Source organism: Protopterus annectens, chromosome 9.part0 (assembly GCF_019279795.1).
Source record: "Protopterus annectens isolate FY-2018-M chromosome 9.part0, PAN1.0, whole genome shotgun sequence".
Lineage (NCBI taxonomy): Eukaryota > Metazoa > Chordata > Ceratodontiformes > Protopteridae > Protopterus > Protopterus annectens.
In genome coordinates, this window is record NC_056743.1 from 1,872,161,089 (window position 1) to 1,872,182,821 (window position 21,733).

Below are 21,733 nucleotides of genomic sequence, written 5' to 3' on the forward strand. Positions count from 1 at the left end.
CTGAGAACTCTTGACATAGGAAGACTATGTATATTGTTGGCTCAGTAAGGCTTGTGTTTTTGTAGTTGAGCATATCAACATTCTGTGCAGTTCTCCTTCAACCATCAGAGTGTTGCTTACTGTATGGCACATGTGTGCATGTATATGCCTACCATCAATAAAGGCTCTGTGACATACATCAGTATAAAGTCATATTGATTACATGGGCAGATAAGTTTTGTTTCATCCACATGTTGTAATGCTGTGAAATACACAAAAAATATCACAAGTTTTGATTCAATTGCAACTTTGTGGAATTCATTGAATCAGCACTTGTGTTGTTATTCCAAAAGATTATTGAAGTGGTGCCCAGCACCATTGTGTGACTATCAGCATTTATATCAGTAACTGTTCTGCGTGAGCCACATCCACAAGTGCGTTCATGCAGAACATGTATAATAACTCAAAATCACTTATTTTATGTCAATGCCACAGATTAATGGTGGTATTTATTGTGATATTGTCCTTGAGTGTGCATGTTTCTGTCTACTGTCTGTTGCTTTGTGTTCGGATTGGTTGAGACCTATCTTGACATTATATTCATATTCAAGCAACTCATTTTGCACATCTTCACAATATGCACATACTTTCCGTTGCATATACCATCTTTAATAATTGTTCTCTCCAGTGATCATGTGAGGGTGTTTACATCACAACCTATCACCTCCACTGATATCTGACCTTGTGTGACAGTCACATAATATACAATAACTGTGTGATGATATGAATATACAAACACAGGAGGTGTAAACAGCAGTATGTACTGTATTATGTACATATGTGATTAGCATTCATGCTACAATTGTCTTGTCTTTGGGATGTAAAGACATTGGCATGCCGTTATCTACCATTCATGTCTGTGGCCCTTTTCAAAACATACATTTCCCCAGGCTTGTGTATTTATAATGCAGCCTATGTACCCTTGATGATCACCACAAAACCTTTATTTCAATATGACAAAAACATGTATTGTACATTGCATTGAGTACACTTTTCTATAATGTGCTAGTACTGTAGTCATTGTCATAGTTTTAGCCCTAGTAACCATTGTGGCTGCCTGCGCAATCTTATAGAACAAGTTTGCCCATAGGTAAACTTGTCTGCATGTCTAAATGTGTTTGCACTGATTTACATGGTTTTATAGTTGGCAACAGTGTTGCCAGCCATGAAACCTCACTTGTATCCATGTAAGCACATTGCATGGCATGCATATGCAATTAGCACTGCTGCTTATCACACAAAAATGTAAACTCTGCATAGGCTTTGTACTAATCCTGCATAGAGTTTATTGAATACCTGAGTTAGTCTTGCTATTCCAGGACTCGCACCAGTTAGTCTCAGAATTACATCCAGTTACCTAGTTATACATTTAATGGGACTTTTATTTAAAGATCCATACTACTGTCACACAATCAGTTTTTTTTGTCACAGAACTGATGGGGTAGAAGGTGGGGTCTCAATATTTACAAGAAGCACACCTAAAACTCTGATAGAAGCCAAGAAATCAACTCGGTAATAGAAACTACTTCTACAATAACAGACACAAATAGCAGTGAATAAAATAAGACTCTACATCTGTCTCCTGTAGAACATGAAGATTCCCCGACCAAATGTTAGGATGTATAAATAAATAAAAATACAATTTAATGGAGAACTTTGACTACACAGACTTTACATAAATAATCTACATTAAACTAATACATCCAAATATTAATTGACTATGTAAATCAAATAAATCACAGTACTAGTACAAACTCCATATGGGGCAACAATATCTTAAGTAGCATACTGATATACTTAAAATATTTTTGCTTCATAGTCATGGGTATGCTGTTTGTGTAACTCAGCAAACAGTGCCATTTTCTTTAACCTAGTATTAAAATAAAAGTCAGTCATAGGTTTATAGGTTCCTAGGTACTTAGTAAGCTATTGATTAGTGAGGTTCTTAAGAATCCTAACCCTGTATATCCAAGATAATTATTAGCCCCTATATTATGCAATATGAATCTCCAAAAACACATATAAATGTTGGCTTCTTACATGTTTCCCTATCCTTGAGGATCATTGGAGCTAAACCACAGTTAAAGTTATAGTTACCCATCCATTCATCCAAGTTACTTTTAAATTGTGTGAGAGATATACTCTGCTTTATGTGGAGGAGAAGCTGGTTCCATAGAAGTGCTATTCTCTGTGAAACATACCTATTTCCCAGCATAATCTTACAATGAAGATTAAGTATCTTAAATGGGAGGTTCTGATACCACTGGACTTTCAAATGTGTATTAGGTCTATTAGAACGTGGTCTATTGAGGCTCTGTACATGAGGCAGAGGTCACTTCTCAGTCACCAGTATAATACCTAGAAGAAGGACTAGGCTTTGAGACAGTCTGCACAGTTTTTATATTTTTGGTCTTGATTTTTTGTTAGTATGGAACTGTTGATTAAATTCCAGTGGTGACAATTGTTTGGACAAGTGCATACCAATAGGGAAATTATACTTAATAATAAGCATAATGACTGTGAGCACAGAGGAACAATTACCTCCCTGGGTCTGGATTCCATACCTTTTGATATAAACTGTACAATGAGAAAAGACTTCCTTACAATAGTGGATGCACGGTGATCAAATGACAGTTCATTGGCAACACAGGCTCCCTTATCTCTAGCTCTGGGATTAGTTTCCAGGGGTTTGTTGTCAATGGGGTTGTTACAAAGGGAGTACTTCTTGCTGCTGGATATGATTGCATATTTCTTGGTATTTAGTTTCAGTTCATGGTTTAGTGCCAGTGATTTACTTGGAATGGTCCCCCTTCTAGGTCATGTCGTTCTCTGGAGAGTTTATGATGGCACCAAGTTTGTAGTCTGCAAACTTAGGCAATCACAGTCCCCTAATATTAGCTTTGACCTCTGAAAAGTAAATGCCAAAAAACATGTAGCCCAAGGACTGAAGCCTGGGACACTCCACTAGTGACAGGTCATTTGGAGGAAGTAGAGCTGCTCACCCTGTGTTCTATTTGTGAGCCAATTTGATATCCACAAGTTACATAGGGTTTAACATCTAGGAATAATTTCTCCAAATCTTACGGGTTTCTAATACCATTACAGGAATTGACCCCATCCCTAAATCAGAGGATAATTAAAGTTTGTGAAATTAGTATTGTTTCAAGATTTGATGTTAGCCAAAAGTGCCCCTTGCCGCACATGCACTGTGCCCAGAATTGACCCCTTCTGCAATTCATATGATGTTACATAGATTATTCGCATATCTAAATATGACTTTGATTCTTTTTTTACACCCATTGTTCTTGTTAATTTTGGAACTGTCTGGGTATCTTGGTCTCACATTGCTCTTGTTTCTGCCTACAAATCCCAATATTTTATGACTTTGCATCTGTCTGTACATGAGACACTGTAATCACTAAGTGTAGAAATTTCAATGATCGATGCTACTTTAGCATTTTCTTTCATGGGCAACTGTATCTGGCTTTCTCATATCTATTTTTCTGAATTGTTGGTAATGGATGATCCCGCATAATGTACACTTCATCATTCTCTATGTTTTGTGGTTCACGTTTCCCATGATTCTCAGCTACTTCTATACTGTAGTGTTTGCACAATCCTCAGTGCAACAATCTTGCTACATTATTGTGTCTTTCAGTGTACTCTGCCATGAGTGTGTCATACCCAGCAACAAGAACTGCAACTGCTTCCAATTCCTTTTTTACAGAACATGTATTTGTCTGTTTCTCCCCCATCTTCATTGGGCTGTGTAAGCCAATATCTATGTAGTCCACTATCCTGGGCAACCATTATCATCACTTCATCCTTTGGTTTCAACTCACCTCTCCTTAACCATTCCTGCATCAAACCCTGACCAACATCAGGTTGTTCCTTGAGATCGCTATACTTCTCACTATATTTATGGCTTTTCCACATTCTTTTCCTTCTCATCTGATCCTTCTCCTAATTTTCTGCTTTTTTTTTTTTTTTTTTTTTTTTTTTTGACACATTCATTTGCAGCTTGATGTATTTTGTCTACTTCTGATTTAATTTCCATTCATGCTTTCCACCTGAAAGCTTCACCTTAGACATCATCTGCTCATGTTTTAAAACATTCACTATGTTTCAATATGATGAGGTCTGCAGATATGCATGCAGCAGTGGCGGCTGGTGACTTCAATCAAAGGGGGGCTGCAGGGGACAGCTGAATGGGTGGGGTCAATGGGAAGGGGTGCGGCCAACTAGAAAGGGGAGGAGCTATGCTCAAAACCACAAAAACTAACTTTAATTAAATATGCTGCCCTGGGTGCCAAACCCTCATTATGAGAGTCCAATCAAGACAAATGAAGTGTAAAAGAATAAAATATTTAAATGCATTGGCTGCATGACAGCTTACTTAATATCTAGATGGAAACAAAAAGGTTGTGAGGCATGAAAAAATAAATTACTTTTTAAACACATTACGGGAATGCCAGTCAAAACCAAGTATAAGAAAAACAAGCAGCACTCAACTCAAACTACTTCTCCTTGCACTGCAGTTCTAATTATAATTTATATTCAGCTTTATTAAAGCACCAAGTAACATGCTGAAAGTAACAATCTCTGTGATGCCCCACTTGTAAAAAATGTTTCTTATCCAAAACAGACCTGCTGCCTGACAACTATCTACTTGTTTCATGGGGAAAACACGATCAAAGTAAAAATGAAAAGCAAACAAGAAACAAGCTCAAGATACATTGCTTAAATTATTACTGTACAGGTTATGGACCACACATGAATGGCATTCTGTTTAGTTTACTGGTAAAGCCCTCAGAGATCACTAGAAGTCTCCAACAAGTGTAATGAGCTTCTTAAAATAATGTAATCCTGTCCTTTACTACAAATACTGTCATATGCATTTCAATATCCAATGCTTATACATTATCTAGTTAAGTATTCTCTGCATGGCAACAACAGAAAGGCTTCAATGTTGGCAATTCTTTAACAGTATGCTTATTAAAGCACTTGCATGTTATGATCTCAGACAAGCTTACTTGATGGTCATTAAAGCATTGCTACTTAAAACACAGAGCAACAGGCACTTTGAGTAATAAGCATAAATCAACAGTACAAAAATATGACAGAAACCAGACCATTCTGCAAAATCACATTTACACTGCATAACTGCTACATTTGTCATACCTCTCACCAAATATTGCTCTTATAAACTTAGAAAGATAACAGAATAGTAGGTCTTGCATTAGTATGAATTTTCTGAAGGATATGAAATCTGAAACTCAAATGCCTGTCATTATTTTTCTAACTTCAGTCTTTAATGATTTACCACTAATTTGCCAAAAAAATATCATATGTACCTGGATTAATCTCTGAACTACCTGTGTCTTATATGTTAAGAGCAACCTTTTCCAAATGCATCAGCAATGTTTTTACAATGTACTATATTGTGTTTATACTGCTTGTTATAACTGTCTTTTGTTAATGACAATTGTTTCCAAATATCTCTGTACCATATATTATATTATATTATATTAATTTTTTGTTGAGCTTTTCTCACTGGTCCTCCACTGAAATGGTAAACAAATGCCAATAAATATGTAAATAAATAAATAATAAATACAAGTAAAGATGTTCCACAAATGCAGATCTATACATGAGGAGGCCCATACCTTTTTCAGAGGGAAGGATATATAATCTTGGTATAAAATTATTTTTATATATCGTTTGATAAGTGCGAAACATTTTTCTTTTGTTTCTGTCCAGCTGATCTAATACTTCTTAGGGCCAGTCAATCACACCAAAACTGTATAGCATGGACTTTATTCCTAGATGTCAGGGTTGTTTTCAATATTAGTTTTAGTCTTCTGAGGTATTCCTTACTGAGTTTTATTTGCATTTGTTTATGTTCTACTGCCAGTCCTTCATCAATTCCCAAATATTTATATACTCCTTCCTACTCAAGTTCCTTTATATAACATTCCTGTCCTAGAGTGATATTTTCTGGTACTACAACGTCCCTGCTTGTAACATTGATTTTTCACATTTTTCAAGACCAAATGACATTCTTATATCATCTGAGAAAGTTTTAACCATTTGCAGTTGTGTTATCAACTCCTCATGTGATGAATTATATAATTTTAAGCCATCCACAAAAAGCAGATGAGAAATATTTAACCACGTTTTTTTCTAGGAGCCAAAATATAACCAAGACCTCATTTGTTAATTAAAGAGCTTAATGGGTTAAGGGTGAAACAAAACAACAGCGATGGCAAAGAGTCACCCTGGAACACCCCTCTTTCAATTTTCATGCCTGGGACAATAATTTGTCCTTTATCGTGACTTAGCTGCAAAGTGGTTTGCCACTGTTTCAGGGTTACTGTAATGCAATCGATCAATGTAGGGTGTATCTTTATAAATCTTTAAGCACTGTCTTATCCATGAATGCAGGATGCTGTGAAATGCTTTTTTGCATTCAACCCATGACATATTTAGATTCTTCCCCTTTTTATATTTCTTCATTCTGACTTTATTTTGCAACTAATGATCCTTTGTTCTATATGACTTTCTTCTGTTACCCTTCTGTTCTATTGCCATGATTGATTTTTCTTCTAAATGACTATAAACTCTGTCAGCATCAGTTCAAGGATATAGTTGTTACATCATTGGAAAGCAAGTTATTGGTCTATAGTTTTTAGGATGGCTAGTAGGTTCACTCTTAAGGGAAAGTATAATTTTTTCTGTTGTTAACCAAGTTGGTGTCAGTTCAGGATGTGCATATAAGTTGATCTTTCTCAAGGCTAAATCTTCATGTCAAAAATCAATTGGAATATACTAAACGTCCTACTCCTTGATGAAGCTGTAAAGTTCTTCAACTCTGCTTTTCTGGACATCCTAAATAACCTTGTCCCAATAAGACACAAAAGAGTAAAAACTAATCATGCTATATGGCTCTCAAGATCTACCAAACAAATCATGGTTGATAGGTACAAAGCTTGGAAAAAATGGCATAGAACCAAAAATCCCTCTGATCTTTTACAATTTAGACAGCTTTGCAATCAAGCTAAACAACAACAGAAAATTGCACTGTCTTGGCCTCCAAAAGAATTATAAGCAAAACTCTAAAAAATGTTGTTACTCCATTTCATCTCTGCTAAACTCCAGCACCAAAATCAACCCCTGCCCATATCCAGACAAGACACCTAATGATATAGCCTCTCTCTTCAACACCCATTTTATCATGCAATATCAACCCTTGCAGCAAAATTTCCTCAAATCAACAGCTACACTAACTCTCATCCACCATATCTTACTCCACAAAATACTACTCTCTCTCTCCTACCCACCACTTCCTTTTCTCCTATTCCCACTGCTACCATAAAAAAAACTTCACAAATTGAAACAAGTTCTAATGCCCCTAATAACTTTCCCCCTGAATACCTTCAAATGTCTGAAAGAACCTTTACCTGTCCTGTCAGCATACTCAGTAACAGATCAGTCCAGAAAGCCTATGTACCTGCTGTCCAGAAAAAAAAGCTTGCATCCTGCCCCTCCACAAAGGTGGCAATAACACTGATATCTCAAACATTTGACCTATTGCTGTTCTCTCCCCTCTTTCTAAATTCCTGGAAAAATGTATCCATAATCAACTTTCTTAGCTATCTACTTCAAAATAAACTCCTCTCCCCCACTCAGCATGGTTTCAGGCCTGGCCACAGCACAACAACCATCTTTATATCATTCATGCATTCAGTCAATTGAGCTTGAGATGCCAGCAAAATTGTATCATCGCTCTTTCATGACCTGTCCAAAGCATTCTATACTATCTCCCACCCTTTACTAATTACCAGACTCTCTAACCTAGGCATCTTCTCCCCAGCCCTAGATTGGTTTGCCAACTACCTAAATAATAGGCAACAGTCTACTAAATGGCACAAATCTTTCTTTCCTTTCCTCAAAACTTCCACAGGTGTCCCCCAAGGATCCATCTTAGGTCCTCTTCTCTTTAGTACTTTCATAATGACTTTCACTCCAATCTTACTAATGGTACAGTAGTTCAATATGCAGATGATTTTACCATTATCTGCACTACTAACTCATTCACAGAGCTGCTGCATACTACCCAGAATGCTTTTACTTCTACCAAAACCTGGATGACATGCAACCACCTTTCTCTGAACCCCCCCCAAAACAAGCTGCTGTTATCCTCCCCCCCAAAAAAAAAATATATGGTCCTAAATAAAATGGATTTTATCATATACTCTCAAAATAGAACTACCATAGAGGTAGTTCAGGACACAAAATTACTGGGAGTAATCCTAGGCAAAAACCTTACTTTTGACCTCCATGTCCATACACTTCCTTACAATCACTTAACTGGCTTGAACTCCCCCATCACCTAACATGCCTACAATTAACCATAGCACAAAAAAAATATTTATAACCCATTAGACTGCCCAACCGTATCTTCCATCAGAGCTCACTACCACACAAATAGATCAGAAAACCAACTCCTCCTTCAAGCTGACAATCCAAAACTTCCAGCAGGTCATATGCTCTACTCCTTCTCCATTCCCAAAGTATGGAATGCACTCCCATTAGCTATTAGGAGGATCAGTAACACCTTATCCTTCAAAACATCTTTGAAGCACCATCTCTCCACTCTTTGGCACTGTAAACGTACTAACTTCCATCTTCCTAAAACTTGACTCCTCTAACTTAAATCTTATCACATATTTATTCTCCAGTTTCAATGTACTCTAACTTATTCCTACTTAAATCATATGCCTCTCTTATACCTCCCACTCAGTCCACCATTCTCACCCTACTACTAATATATATATATATATATATATATATATATATATATATATATATATATATATACCATTAGTGATTTATTCTAATTCTCCTTAATATTACTCAGTTTCTATAATCAAAGGTTCTACTGCTGAAATTTCACTAACCGTCTGCTAACCAACCTGTAATTATACCTAATACTGCTCACACAATATCATATGTACCTTGGATTAATCTCTGAACTACCTGTGTCTTATATTATTTCCTTGTATTACCAAGTTTTTACAATTCTTTATAGTGCGTTTATACTGACTGTTATAACTATGCCTTTTTGTTAAGAGCAACCTTTTCCAAATATCTGTATTTTACATTATTTCCTTGCATCAGCAATGTTTTTACAATGTAATATATTGTGTTTATACTGCTTGTTATAACTGTCTTTTGTTAATGACAATTGTTTCCAAATATCTCTGTACCATGTATTATATTATATTATATTATATTATATTATATTAATTTTTTGTTGAGCTTTTCTCACTGGTCCTCCACTGAAAATGGGTTTTTCCTGGCCCACTGGCTTTCCTGGTAAACAAATGCCAATAAATAAGTAAATAAATAAATAATAAATACATGTAAAGATGTTAATACTTTTAGCCAGAAGTTAGGCACTGCATCTGGGCCTAAGTTTTTCCATTTAGGAGCTTTTCTTAATTTTGTTTAAGTTTCTCTGGCCATAACTTCATCTCATTTCATATCTTCTTATTGTTTCATTTACTTCATTCCATTCGCTGTCTTTGCCATGGTTTATAGGGTCTTCATAGATATTCTCCAAAATGTACCTGTTTCTTCTTTTTTTGGTGGTGATTCTAGTCTTTTTGCTTTGCTTCTCAATATTCTATAAAACATTTTGGGTCATCAATGAATAGCCTATTTTGTACTTTTCCTTTATAGTTGTCTGCATAATACTGTAGTGGTGATGCTGCGGTAGCGTTGCCGCCTCACAGTAAGATGCTGTCCGGTTGGATTCTCAGCTAGAGCGTCTTCTGCATGGAGACATGCGTGAATGGGCGTGCCTTCGTTGAAGGTTGTGCATCAGAGCTGGCAACTCGGCATGTAAAAATCTACTGCCAATCATTAGCGGACCAGAGTTCCACTGTGGCAACCCCTAACTGGGAAAAGTCGGAAGACACAACAACAACAACAACAACTTTATAATTGTCTGTATATCTTCTAAGATTTTCTGCCTGTGCTGATATATTTAGTTTATTGTTTGCAAAAGTGTACAATAGATACTGTACTGTTCTGAATACTGTGTGTTGCCTTTATCACATCTATTTTTCTATGTATTTTGTTGATCTGTTCCTTCTTTTATACTCTTTTAACAGTGACACTTCTTGTCTGAATTGCTTTATAATTTTCTCTACCCAGTGCTTCCATGATGTCATTTTATTTCTTCCTTTCCTTTCCCTTATTGCTCTGCATATTTTTTGTAAGACTTTATTAGTTATTAATATAGCTGCATAGTAATATATCCTGTTTACATCTGTTATAGGGGTCTATATCCGAACATCAAAGTATTAAAACTTGGAATGTTCTGATATCGAACACTATTCAGCAAACGCTAAGAATAGCGAAGCTGCAGAACAGCAAATTCTTTCCTCGGGAAAGAATTTGGTTGGCCATTTCTCTGGCTTCGCTATTCTTAGCACCATGGTGGAAAGTTATGGGTTGGGTTCAGGAAAGTGTGTGATTGTTTGTACATTAGGGTTAGGGGTGGGTTAAGTGAGTTAGGGTTAGGGCGTGGGTTAGGTGTGTGTGTGATAGTGACAGACTTTAGGGTTGGGGCGGTTTAAGTGAGTTAGGGTTAGGGTGCGGGTTAGGTGAGTGTGACATAGTGATGGACCTTAAGGGTAAGGGTTTGGGTTAAGGTAAGTGGGTAGATAGTAGTGTATGTTTAGTTCAGTGTAGCGTTAGATGTAGGAATTTAAGTGTATGTGTGTGGTTGCTGTTTGTTTGATGTGCTTGTGTTGTGTGTATATGTTTCGGAGCAGCGACTTATGATTTATCTTGTGCACAATATATTTGTCCTATTTTCATAGAGCCTGTTGATATTAGTGTATGACCACTGGGGCTTCTTTCTGAATTTTGCATCATATTTTATACCTGAGGGGGACAGATGCATCTGTGCAATTATTTAGATGTGCATTAGAACTTGTCAGTGCAGGATTTTGCATAACTACTGGGATTATTGAGGTGGAAGGGGCTTTTGAATTTAGTCAGGTCATCACTGAGGTTTAGTAGATTAGCCTTTCGATAGTCTCTGATTATTGAGGTATTGCAAGATGCTTATCGATTGAATCAAGGTGAATGTGACTGACACATGGTCTGATTTGACCAGGGAAGAAGTTGCAATATGTGGAGAACAGAGCTACTACATATTGGCAAGGGCTAAGTCCAGGATTATTTCTCTAGTGGTTGGAGTATGGAGTAACTGATTTAATGAGCTTGTATTTATGAGGCTATAAGTCTCTTGGCATCCATGTTTGAGGATGTATGAGTCATCAAGATGATGTTGGGGTCGTTGAAGTCTCTTAAGAGAATGATGCTTGGTTTAATATGTTAGGACTTCATACTGGTCAGGTAGGAGGTATGGGCCACAGGGACAAAGAGGAGTTTCTGTAGTTAGCAATTAATTGATAATAGTGACTACCTCCAATGTAGTGGGCCTTTATTAGTCATCGGTATTGAAACCCTCCACTGATGAAATGCTTTCACTAATCTTGACTCATGTCTCAGTGCCAATGCATGTATCTGCCTTTTCCAGGATAAGTAATGCTTGCAGTGTGTGTGTGGATTTTTGTTTAGGTTCTTAGCATTAATCAACAACATCTTAATATTGTCCTGATTCTGTTTAGTCATGTTGGAAATTTTCGAAGACTGTCTTTGCCTAACAAAAAGGCACAAGGTGGTGGGCAAGATTTTAGCTAATAAATGGAAACCTTGGGGGAAAAGGTGCAGTCCATCCATGGACTGTGCTTCATCTCATCCCAGTCTGATAAATGTTATACTCCCCCCTTAGAATCACACCAAAAGCTAAGCCAGTTGTTATAGTCAATTATCATTCAATCATATTGTGGTATTGCTCTTGATGATGGTAGAATACTGCTCAATGCTAGGTTCATACCTGCCTCAGACAGATACTCTGAGAGCATACCTCTCAAGTGTACCTCATTACGAGAAATGTACCTCATATGGGGTCTTAAGTGTCTGTCACACATTCAGTGTTAGGAAATTTTTTAGTTATATCCATGGTAAATAGAAAAGAAACATATTAATTCATTAAAATATTGTTTTGAAAGTAAAACCAGCATATTTTAATCATCCTGTGACCTTCCTAGTTGAAGTTGCTAGTTGGCTGTTAGTATGTGTTCCACATTTTGCTCATTTGTTCCATGTTATGAGGGCTACTGTTCCTCATTTTGGAGATGAAAGGTTGAGAGCTATGTCCGAGAGCTCCATCATGTCATAAATGCATCATTCTTCTTAAACATTACAAATGGAGACTCTATGTAATATATTATAAACCTATGAAAACTGACTAGAATAATGTCTTTACTGGCCTGTGTGAATCAGCTCAGGATACTATAAAGACATTCTGTTAAATCATTAACTACTGCACTCAAGGAAACATACTAGAAAGGCACTATGTAGAGAGAAAGTTAGTAAAACGACATCTTTGTTGGAATCACATCATAGATAAATTATACAACAGGAGAAAAAAATACTGCTTCAGTTACAGAACATTATATTTGTCTTAAAAACAAAATCATGAAAAAGACCCTTTTAAACCCAAGACTTCACTGTACAAAACCTTAAACCTCCTTTGAAGAAAACCCATGGGAAATATGCAAATTGTCCCATAAGGACACATAGTACTTCAACAAGACAGTTTCTGAGTGCTTACTAACATATTACCTTTTATAAGTCATTATTACAGTAAACAGAACAATAAAGCCAAATCTTCATATCTGTAGACAGAACAGCAAAACGTGTGAGATATGTCATGTCTACAGCTACTGGTACCATTCTAAGGGAGGTACAATGCACAGCAGCCTGGGATAAGATGATAGGCAGTCAATGGATTGCCTGTACATTTCCTCCAAGGCTTCTTTATAATAGCTAACACCTTGCCCACCCCCATTGTGTCTCTCCCTTCCTTTTAGCAGTATCATGGGAAACTACCACTGATAAGCCTCTTCCTGAGACTAGAACATCCATACTTTACCTAACAGTCTATTTACAGGTCTGCAAGGCATAAAAGCTCCATTCTCAGGCCTAGTCATGTTCTGTATCATGACAGGTAATTATACACATGATTGCAATATTGTTGAGTCTTCATTTATTTCCATGGGATAGTCTTTAATGATCCAGACTCACTCCTCCCTCAGAGTCTGCTTATACTTCTTGACTTAAACTAGATAAGACGCAGTGGCTTGAAATGCCACAATATTGTGGAGTACGTTATCTCCTTGCCCACAGGATCTCTATCATAACTTTAATTTGTTACCAAGACAAAATCTAGTGATACAGCTGCTGGTCTAACACTCACCTATAAAATGTTTCTGAAACAACACTTTACAGGTCTTCTAGAACACTGGTCAAGTAAAATGTATTCTTTCTGATTCAACACCATCGCAAAAGTATACATTTAATTTCTTCTCTTTCATTGTGAGCTTTTAGCAACCCTGCATGGTGTCACCTCAATTTGTTGACAGCTCTCTCATCTGTTTACACTGTCTTATGCTTCTCAAGTTCCTGCATAATTTTGTATGGATTTTGGATTAATCTGTCTTTAGATCTGAGACAGGTTTAATCACAAAGCCAAAAGGATCATTCTCCTCAATTCATCTCTGTCTTCTCCATTCCTGGTGTATCCAGCATTTACCCTCCTAATATAATTGTCTCAGTTTCATTGTAGCAGATTCACTTTTTGATCATTCATATTCCATGAAGAGCTGTAGCCACTCAAAACAGTATCCGGCTTTTCTAGCATTTCACTGGCATCCCATCTTAAATGTGGAGCTTTTCTTCCTGGCCCTCCGCTGAAAATGGGTTTACCCAATTAGGCTTTTTCCAGTAAACAAAGACAAATAATTAAATAAATAGTAATAGAAAAAAAAATCCATAACTGGATAGCAATAGTGGAGGTCTAATTTATTAACTGCTTTCGGCTCAGAAATGATTACTACTTTTTCAGAATGAAATACTAGGAATTCATTTTTTAAGGGCCACCCAAGAACACTGTCTGATTAAGTGATTTGCTAACAACAACAAAAAGCAATTGGCAAATAGAGGTGAGAAGAATCAAACCCTGTACCCTTGGTGGTTATAAGAAACAGCTCAGTAACAGTGCAGAGCTATGAGCCTCAGTGTTACCTGCCACACAGAGACATTAATACACCAAAATTAAAAAAAAAAAAAAACAGAAACATTACATGATCAACATGCCAATCAAACGTTTAGATCCTCTTCCAGTTTAAAGCGCATTTAACATTAATTAAACAATTTAGTTTTGATTTTTTTCCCACATTAAGTATGATTTACCACTCATATTCTGTCTTTACTAATACAGTGATACAGACAACCCCCACCATCACTTTCTGAAATATCAACCACAAAAAAAAAGACTTTTTAATCTGGTTAATTCATTCCAGAGAATGCTTAAACAATCTTTGTATCCTTGAACTTAATAGCATACAAATGGTCCTTTATTATACCGAGTGAGATCCTGGTGTGGTTTACCCGTGTTTTTGTAGGTTTTCTAGGTTTATAAAAAAAAACAAGGAGTAAAGTATAAAGACATGGAATCTTGGTTTACCATCAAAAAGACAGTCACACATCACACAATCATACAGTTTATTACAAGATTATAAAAAAAATCCTTTGAATTGTCATCACATTTAAGCAAGCAAACCAACACTAAAGCAGAGGTTACATGCAAAATTATATGTTGTACATTACCTGATGGCAATAAAGTCAATTTTTTTGCAGAGTACAAATTCCATTTTATTAAGCATCAGGTTTATTTTCACAAGAATTTACATTTGACAAGAACATCAGAGTGTGTACAAGAAAAACAATTTGATATCTGACAAACTGACATTTAAAATATTTCAAATAACATTTTTTTTAATAAGATTTTTGTTTAAATCTACATTGAGTGCCACCAAATCAAAACTAATGGCTGAAAGTGAATAATATTTGCAGAGTAGTCAATGCAAAATGAAAAATGCCTATGGGCATGTTTGTGTGTGTCTCTCTCTCTCTCTCTCTCTCTCTCTCTATATATATATATATATATATATATATATATATATATATATATATATATATATATGGTTCTACATTGATTCATCAAAAGTGCACTTACCTGACTCACATGTCAGGGAACTCACTTCTATGAAACACCGAAATAACAAAACCCGGATCACTGGCATGTAAACAAATGGTAAGTGACTACCTGGCCACCACAATAAAACAATTAATTGGAACACATTCAAACTGGCCCAAGTGGGGGGCTTCATCCCCCACACCCCTCCTAACTAAGTATGCCAGATCTGAAATTCCACTACATTAGATGAAAGGGCAAAGTTCACCATGGTGGCCAAGTGGTTACTTACCACTTGTTTACTTGTCGGTGATCCAGGTTTCATTATTTTGGTGTTTCGTAGAAGAGAATTCACTGATGTGTGATTTGGGTAAGTGTACTTTTGATGAATCAGCATAGGCCCATACACACACACACACATATATATATATATATATATATATATATATATATATATATATATATATATATATATATATAAACATTTATAAGGACAGTAGCTAAGGAGAGCAAAGGGGCAGAGGTGCAGGCTGGTGGTGATCATGATATCATGATTGCCAAGTACCAATGGTGTGGGAGTAAAATACTGGCATTGATTTATGAAGCTGCAAAGAGCTCCGCTTCATAAATGAACTCTAATACTGCATTTGTGGTTGTAGCTAAAGCACTGAAGTGCCCAATAAGTTACTGTTAAAAAAAGTTTTATTATACCTTTCTGTATAGAAGCAGGTGAAGTTAGGCGTATGTTGGAAAGGAACTGGAACCTTTTGGCTTCAGATAAAGAGATAGTGAAAAAGTTGGGTAACTGCCCTACAATCATTTTTAGTAAGGGCAGTAACCTCAAGAACATTGTTGAAATTACTATTAGGAAGTTTCCTAGCACTGAAGGTACCTATAAATGTGAGTCTTGCAATTATTGCAGGTACATTTCTATAGGTTCAAGTTTGAAAGTGAATAACTGTGTATACAAGTTTAGAGGTATATTTAATTGTAATTCAAAATTAGTGGTTTACTTGAGTTCCTGTCAGGTCTGTCCAGCTTTTTATGTAGGGAACATTGACAGGAAGTTCAAGGAAAGAATATATGAGCATATTTACCACATAAAGAAAAAAAGTAACACAAATGCTTTGGCAAGACATTGAGATGAGTACCCCACACATCATTTTCTTTTTAAAGTTATAGACCAAATTGTAGTTGATTTAAAAGGGGGACCACAATAGTTATTGTTGGAAAAACATGAACTAGTATGGCAGCTCAGACTTAACTCTTACACTCCACCAGGTTTAAATGAGGTTACTTCTTTAACTTGTGTTTTGAAGTTAAAAAGTTTGCTTAGATAGAAATTTAGTCTCTTTAGATTTATTCAAGCATTTATTTAACATATAATGTATAAAACATTGTATTTATTACCTTTTAATGTAATATATTTCCTTGCACAAACATTCATTTCATTTTGCTTATTTTATTATATTTTATTTTTAAAGCGTGGAGCAATTGAATAGATTTGGGACATGTGCTAGTGTTAGTTTTAGTGTTTTTTGGTATTGAGAGTATTTCATGTCTTTTTAATTTTTGATTCCATTTGTATAATATGATTGGATCACAGAATAAAGATTTGGTGCCTTTTTTAGGTTCAAATACTGTGTATTGTGATTTGTATCTTTGTCTGAAGAAGTTGGTCTATTCTGACTGACAAAAAGTGCTTATATAGGTAGTTTGTCTAGTTGTTTTCGTGGATTTAACCATATGGTCTTGACCATTTGGGTTTCAACATTTGAGATGTTTGATAAACTAACACAGACCTAGTTTCATTAACATTTTTGCCTGCATTGCAGGGAATCCATTTCTGGTAGGATTTTATTAATGTACAAAAAAATAATTTTTCTTATTTTTGGTTTACCTCCAGAAAGACATTGTAAGCGGAGTAACAAATCAGCAGAGAAGGAGGATGAGTGCAGCCAAACACATTATACGGTTTGTAGCTTTGTTAATTCATATTGTTAGAACAAGATCATATCCAGGTGGCTCTGACTTTCTGAATCTTGCATGATCCTAGGGGGGGCAAATGAATATTTGCACCATATGCAGAGAGTGCTGCAGCTTCATAATAGGGTAAGACCATTGTGTAGCTGTCATTTGGCTTGCCATTGTAGTGCTTATTTTCCCTAACCCATGGGACACAATATTCCCAGCCACAGTCGTTTAATGCTCCATTATTTGAAGTTTGGCAGCTGTCAGCATTTAGATAACTAGTAAGCCTCTTATGGGGTTATCATTCATGCCAAACAAGCAAAGTTTGTTTAATAACAAAAAAGTGGAGCCTGTGATGACAGCCGTGATGATGGCAATGGCTAGACCTCCATTGAATTCACCAATGTCTTTCTGTCTATATGTGGAATCAGTTACCTGAAGAAGTGCTGTAACTTTCCTTAAAGATGCAATCTGTCTGCATAGTGCAATGGGATGGTGGCCTGAATGTGGCACAAGTGATGCAAGTTTGACCAGTGGCCCAAGCACTGGACTTATAAGATAGGGAAGGGAGGGGGAGTGATGTGGTATGGCCTACTTACCTCTGCTGTGGGAGTGAGAGGGTTTGTGTGATGTTGGAAGCACACACAGTGGTGCAATCTCCTTGGTGGTCCTGCTTCAAGGAGGGGGGGGGACTGAATGGAGCCAATGCTCCTTGTGGAGGGGTGGAATTTACTTTTCAGAAGTACAGGCCAATACAAAGGGTGTGTGGCTAGCAAAGTCTACAGATGATTGCAAACTGGGTGTGATCATTGAATCCCCTAGTGACACTGACACTCTCCAGGAAGATCTTACTCAAACCAATGATTGGTGCTAAAGTCATGGGCTCAAGTTAAATGCTAAAAAGTGCATCATCATCATCACCCCCTTCAGCAAGGGTGACGTCCCTGCAAAGTACAACATTAACAACAAGACCTTAAGTACCCAATCTGTGGTAAGAGATCTGGGCACACAGATTGACAGCAACCTCTCTTTTGACCATCATGTTTTCACATTGCAAGGAAAGCCTTCTACTTACCCATCTTATCAATAAGGGCATTGCCTCCAGAAAAAAAAGGTTATAGCCCCCTGTGCTCCTCCCTGATTAGACCAATTATAGATTATAATGCACCCTTGTGTATGTACCTTGTCAGGCACCTTCAACAATTGCAGAGACCTCAGAGGCACCTTACAAAGAAAATTCAAGGTGTCCAACACCTGTCCTATGCTGATAGACTAAAATCCCTGTCACTATACTCTGTTCATACAGACTGCTAAGGGGTGATCTCTGCCTAGTCTATAGGGCAACCGCAGATCCTGCCCTGATGGAAATCCTACACATTAGCAAGACAAGTGGTACTTGCTGCACCAGCTCTAGTGACCTCAACATGAGAAGCAACATTAACAGGACCTGCTGGAGAAACAGGTTCATCTCCTAGAGGCTCTACTTACTCTGGGAAAAGCTTCCAATCCTAGTGAAGCAGAACCCTTCAGTGACCCTTTTCAAGTGTAATCTGGATATTTGGATGGGGAATCACAAATTCACCCCTGGAGTTTCACCTACATCCCTTCTGGGTAGGGGCAACAGGTGTTGAGTCAGGTCTACTAATAGAAAAAAAAACTTGGCTAGGCTTATAAGACTTCAGGGCCATTAGGCTAGTAACCTCCTATGATCCTATGATCAGTGGACAGCCCGTTACATGTCCTCCTTCCTACTGCCTTGCCAAATATGCACAAATTAGGGTCATGAGAAAAACAGAAAAATGTTGAGCAATCCATGTTGGCTGCTTGAATAATAACCACTCCCAGCTGGGTATCATCCAGTAAAAGGAAAGAATGGACTGACTAACCAATAGGGAAAGGGAGAGTATGATGGTCAGCAAGGGGCAAGGGCAAAGCATCAAAAAAATAAAATACCTTCCCTAAAGCCATTATGGCCTGCTGCTTTTATTTAGTGTCCACCTGTTTGCTGTGAGATTAAGTGTTCTACTACTTTTGAGAATGTGAGCAGAGAAAAAAGGCTAAAAGTCCATAATATTATATTTGTTACCTGGTTTCATACTGGAAACAAGGCATTTTCTTTATTTAAAATTTTACTGAATCTGCTAATAGTGAAGAAGTCATTAAAGAGGAAATTTAAAGACCCCAGGATGAAGGTTCTGCAAAAGACTTTAGAGTGAAATCCATCCGTACCATGGGGACCTTTGTAGAGAGGTTTAGTTAGAATATGTTGTACTTGCTTTCTTATGATGATATGGAAATGAAATGGATAATGGTTTGGCTGCTGGGCAGGGAAGTAGAGAATCGGTTGCATCTTGAATTTGTTTGAATCTTGGATTCTACAAATGTGGAAAAGGCCTCAGATTTTCGATAGTCAATTACTAGAGGCAGTAATTGAAAATAAATCCATGCTTGTACTGGATTTGCCTGTAAGGGAAATGATGCCATTAAAAATAATTTGGCACCATTTAACATGAATGCTTTTGTGTTTACATACATACACACACACAAACACATGTGTATATATATATATATATATATATATATATATATATATATATATATATATATATCGTTAGATGTTTACAATTTTTTTTGAAATTTTATCTATGTCACAAAAGTTTTCTGATGCTTCATGTTTGAGGTGGCTTAAAGGCATAAGGCTTTTTTCTCTTTTTGTATTATTTCACATCTTTGAATCACTTTCCTGTGGAATTTGAAAAACTCAGCTCAATAAAGCAAATGTACGAGTATAATTTTTTTTAAGTTGCTTCAAGAGTTTTGATGTTAGAGTTAGTTATATTAAGAGTGCCCAGGGCAAACCTTATCACCTTTAGAGTGCCCAGGGCAAACCTTATCACCTTCAGAGTGCCCAGGGCAAACCTTATCACCTTCAGAGTACCCGGGGCAAACCTTATCACCTTCAGAGTGCCCAGGGCAAACCTTATCACCTTCAGAGTGCCCAGGGCAAACCTTATCACCTTCAGAGTGCCCAGGGCAAACCTTACGCATGTGAGGAGCTGCTCAACAAATGCCCATTGAACTCATCAGGTCCAGTTATCCAAGTGTCACTGCAAAGCAGCTAGAATTTAAAAAGCACACTACACTGTGAGTCCGGTACCAAAGGCTGTGCTTAAATGGTTTTTGAGAAAGCTTTTTTCTCACGTTGAGATGGAGGTCTTAAGGAAGGAACTTGAACTGACATACTTGTAACATTTGATTATTTTTGAATTTTCAGCAACACCCAAGATAAGTTGCTAACAATTCTAGTCGCTAACGTGCCCAACCCATGGAGGTTAAGTGCACACATCCCTGACTATTTACCAGCAAGTAAATGCCTGTCTATGACTTTGTGCTGCACAGCCAAAGACAGGTTTGGAAATAGCAGTTGTATCATTTAACAAGTGGTAACAGTAGGAACACAACAAGGAATATGAATCTCTGCAGTCCCATCTCCTCAAATCTACAAGTCCCACAATGGTTTTACATTCATTATCTCTACTATGAGATCACAGTTGTGCAAGCAATGTTTAACCTTGTAGTGTGTAAGACTATACTGAATGTCTTAAGTGTCTGTTTCTGTTTTACTTGCATCTGTGTGACCATGCAGTTTTATATTTATATGTATGTATGGAAAGAGGTGTTGAGGGGGTAACGTTTTTACACTGTAATAAACATTTAGTAATTAATATCACCTACACATTCAAAGAGTCTGTTTTTGATTATTTTGACTTATCTAGTTTGCTGTTACAGTATTATGCCTTCAGTACTTGGAATGGAGTGTTAGAAATCACCTCTCATCTCTTTGCAAAAGGCAGTGGTACTTGTGGCTAGTAAGTGGGCACATTTCGTCTCAGTTTCATTTCGTTTTCATTAGTAGCATTACCTGTGTATGTTCTAGAATGATCTGTTCTTGTAAATGAAAAACTATTTGGCAACTTCATGTATTGCTGGACTACTAGGGATGGTTATAGTTACAAAGTCTGGCTGACTGAAGTATTCTAGGGCTGAATTTGGTGTAACTGCAATATAGTCTGGAATTGTATTTAATAAATGTAGACTCTTACTGATTCCTATGTGTTCACATGATAATATAGCAACCTCAGGGATCAGAAAGTATTAACCATTCTCCCACTGTTATTAATTTGTGACGGCTCTTGCTTAATCATTTCACAGACTGATAACCCTCTCTCACACCCCCTCAGGAAAGTTGTAGTTTATAAGTTTAGGACTTGAACAATACTGTTCTTTGCTTAATAATAGGTTTAGGACTAAAGCAATATTGTTATATTAGCAAGTTTAGGACTACAACAGTAATAGTGACTGTTATAATTCCAACAAAGATAACTAGAAACAGTACTTACTATATGCTGATTTATTGAGTTTGTAGTCTGCACTTGCTGTGTTTTCTCCATTGAATTTCTGTGCATTTGCAGGCTGATTGATTCCTACTTCTTAGATATAAAAAAAAATTGCAGCTGTCAACCATCAGAAAAGGCATCAATC